Source organism: Pinus tabuliformis, chromosome 6 (assembly GCF_031772625.1).
Source record: "Pinus tabuliformis cultivar Carrire ecotype Pingquan chromosome 6, CPIR1, whole genome shotgun sequence".
Taxonomy (NCBI): Eukaryota; Viridiplantae; Streptophyta; class Pinopsida; order Pinales; family Pinaceae; genus Pinus; species Pinus tabuliformis.
The window spans coordinates 1697299536-1697303648 of record NC_142292.1 but is presented as its reverse complement, the minus strand read 5'-3'; the positions used below and the strand labels follow the sequence as shown (position 1 = coordinate 1697303648).

Below are 4113 nucleotides of genomic sequence, written 5' to 3'. Positions count from 1 at the left end.
ATTTATCATGGACTAATTTCAACTGTGAAAAAAACATAAACATAATAAAAATTATATCACTTAATTCCCATTCCAATGCAATGCATTTTAAATAACTTAAATTTATGCATTTTAAATAACTTAAATTTATAATTTATCATGGACTAATTTTTCACATAAACATAATAAAAATTATATCACTTAATTCCCATTCCAATGCAATGCATTTTAAATAACTTAAATTTATGCATTTTAAATAACTTAAATTTATAATTTATCATGGACTAATTTCAACTGTGAAAAAAACATAAACATAATAAAAATTATATCACTTAATTCCCATTCCAATTGTATAAAAGAATTCCAGAAAAAACGAAAAACCCCTTATCCTAATTGTAACCAGGAATTTCAGGAAAAAAAAAAAAACAAAAACAAAAAAAACCCAAAAACCCTGATAGTTAGACTGCTCCTCTAGTGTTTAACAATATCAGTAAGGATTTATGAAAACTCCATAAATATTCCAATAAATTATATAACATTCGCCCATGTAAAATTGATTGATAAAAGCTTCGATGGATAGCCAGACTGTCGAATCCCATGCCAAGTGTTAGACCCTTTATCACGAGACATAAGGCGTGGGTTCAATTCACCTTTAAGCCGACTGAGTGTGTGGCCCCTTCCGGTGGGGCCGCCTATGGCAGGAAGTTAGAAGAAAATTGATTGATAGAAGGCGGAAGTCACAATACATTGTGGAGGACTTGGGGTACCCTCTCAACGACAACAGGAAGACCGCCCACCATGCGCGCAGTCAAGCTGGTAATGTACTTTGGATCTGCATTACAGTGGACTGGACGTATTCTGAACATGGGAATCACAGAGGCAGCGATGTATTTCATCTGAAGGAACGCCATATCTTTGCCCAGACACACACGAACTCCGCCCTGGAAGACTGGGAACTTGAAGGGACACTTGGGGACAAAATGGCCTTCCTCGTTGATCCATCTCTCCGGCTTGAATTGCAGACAGTCGGATCCCCAGATGGCATTTATACGACCCATGGCGTAGGAGTGGTAAGTTACCCGAGTGCCTTTGGGGACAAAAGTCCCGTCGGGCAGGACGTCGTTGTGGAGGGCGTGCTTGGAGTCCCAAGGGACCGGCGGGTAAAGTCTCATGGATTCGCAGATTGAGGCGTGCAGGTAATGCATGCTCTGCAGCTCTTCGTATGAGAATACGAAGGGATTATGGCATTTGGGTTCGGGCCTGGTGGCCATGAGACACGCGATTTCTCTGCGTATGGCTTCCTCGACATGGGGATGTGAGGAGAGCAGCCAGAAGAACCAGGTTAGTGCAGCCGAGGTGCTGTCTCTGCCGGCCAAGAGGAAACTTATGATGGTATCGCGGAGAAATTCTTCGGAGTTATGGGTTTCTTGTTGGGCCAGATCAGCTTGAACGTTGGCCAGCGCCATGAATCTTGACAGCAGGTCCTGTTTGCAGGGACCAGTGCCGCTCATTTCCAGCCTCCGCTGCCGAATGACATCCATGGCGAACTCGTGCACGGCCTTTACTGCGCAGCGGAGGCGTTTTTCCGACCCAATGTTGAGCATCCTCTTTATCTTCCACGCCAACGAGATCGGCGCAGTGGAGCGCCGAGCGCTGAGCTCGGTCGCCACATCGAAAGCCTGCGCGAACTCCGAAACAGAAAGGCTCGCATCAAGGCTAGCCGGATCGATCCCGAACGCAACTTTGCATATATTATCAAACGCGAAACGCTGCAGAATGTCCTGAAAATCCAATCCTCTGCCCGTCTGGCTGGCCTCGTCAAGAATCGGCAGGAGTCGATCCGTGACCTCTTCAACGACTCGCAGAACAAATTCCCGCAGAGAGCGAGTGTTGAACTCGTAGCTGGCAACCTTGCGCTGCAATTTCCAGGCATTCCCGTCGGAATTAAAGATCCCCTTCCCCAACAGATCGTGCAGAATGGCCGTAAAGGGCTTCCCCTTTGGATAATTGTCGAATTGGGTCTTCAGTATATACTTAATATTCTCAGGATTCGCCGTCACAACTGTCCGAACCGCTCCCAGTCGCTCGACCAGAATGGTCTGCGTGGGGGATTCTGCGAGCATTTCTGCGTACCATTGAAGCAGGCGGTCTCCATTCTTGGAAAACGCAAATAAAGAACCCACGACCGGATATGATCTCGGGCCGGAAACAAGCCTGGGACGAGACAGAATTCTATAGAAAACGCAAACTATGAGTACCAGCAGCAGCAGCACCCCAAGCGGCAGAGCAACAGCAGGTGGACAAAGGATCTCCATGAATATTTAACAGGGAGAGCGCGCTTGGCTTCGGTCTCTCTACTTTCTGCGAAACCGCTTATATAAAGAAGGCAACAAAGAGAGTGAGCGCGCATATGGTGATGCAAATCGACCCGGCCTTGGCTTCTAGGTGTCAATTTCATGTTGGTCCACGCTATTCTCGCCAGGGCATGTGGAATAATTATGCGTTAACTAAAATAAAAATTATCTCCCTTCCCACATATATTTCACGTGACCGCTTTTCCCTCCTCGACTTGCCGCTGTCGCTAGCAGCAACGCTTCCTTGTGCTCCTCTTTAACCCCAATGGGATAAAGAAAGCGAACTTGTCTGGCAGGTATAAAGCATTTCCGGCAAGTATAAAATATCGTTCAAACTCATGCGTTTCATGATACACAACATGACACATCCAAACGTGCGAACCATGGACCCTTGCCCTCTAGCCCTAGGTCACCACGGCCGTAGGCTATCAGTTAACTAAAATAAATATAGCCTTAAAAGGAGATATTTTTGGCATGAAACTCGCTGGAAGTAAGTCACTGCAACTCCACCAAAACATGTAAGTCATAGAGGGTCGCCTCCAAACTTTGCTGCAACTCCACCAAAACATTAAGTCATGGAGGGTGGCCTCCAAACTTTTGAACCACTTTGTCATTTATTTATCTATATCTATATCTATCTGGATTGTAGATTTCAAAAATATTTTAGAATGTGATTAACAAGTTTGGAATAGAGAGAAGCAACCATCATACAAAGAGATATATTATCTATGATTTGATAAACATGTAAGCTATCATAGATAAACATTCGAAAATATTTTAAAATGTGATTAACAAGTTTGGAATAGAGAGAAGCAACCACCATACAAAGAGATATATTATCTATGATTTGATAAACATGTAAGTTATCATAGATAAACATGTAAGCTATGGATGCTCGTCTTCAAACTCTTGAACATGAGTTTAATGACTTAGGTCATATTTCTGGATTGTAGATTTCCAAAATATTTTAGAATGTGATTAGCAAGTTTTATATAAAAAGAAACAACAACCATACAAAGAGACATATACCTCTTATGATTTGATAAAGACGTAAGTTATAGATAGTGACTTTCAAACTCTTAAACCTGAGTTTAATGGCTTGGGTCATTCATCTCAATTTGCAAAATATTTTAGGATGTGATTAGCAAGTTTCACATAGCGAGAAACAACAACCCTACAAAGAGAGATATACTACTTATAATTTGATAAACATGTACGTTATACATAGTGGCCTTCAAACTCTTGAACATGAGTTTAATGACTTGGGTCATTCATCTAGATATCTTTCTCCTTTATCAATAATTTTATATATTATTTTTTTCTATTTTATATATAAGTTTGTTTTTTTAATTAATTTCTATAGATAAATAAGATATAAATTTATAATTATTCTCTTTTTCCGAATTTAATATTTTAGAAATAAATTATTTATAAGGTTTAATTTTTTTCATTTTTCTAATATACTTTTTTACATATTTATTATTATGTATTCAAATTAAAAATTATTATATCTATTTTTTATTTGAAAATATTATATTTGGTATTTTACAACTAAGTGTGAAAAGTATACGTAGTTATTTTTATGTTAAATATAAAATTAAGATATAAGATTTTAAAATTTTATTGATAACAAAAACAATATAATCCGTGTATATATATATATATATAGATAAAGTCATTTTACAATGAATATATTTTTATATTTTACAAAATTATTAATGATTAGCAAACTTGGCATAGAGAGAAACGCCAACCATACAAAAAGAGTATACCACCTATG

The 4113-nt window shown here is 39.4% G+C and overlaps 1 pseudogene; it reads right to left on the bottom strand.

Annotated features, from left to right (window-relative positions):
- Window positions 1-495: 495 nt before the first annotated feature.
- Window positions 496-2337, bottom strand: LOC149265507 (cytochrome P450 94B1 pseudogene; annotated as a pseudogene).
- Between the last annotated feature and the right edge of the window lie 1776 nt (window positions 2338-4113).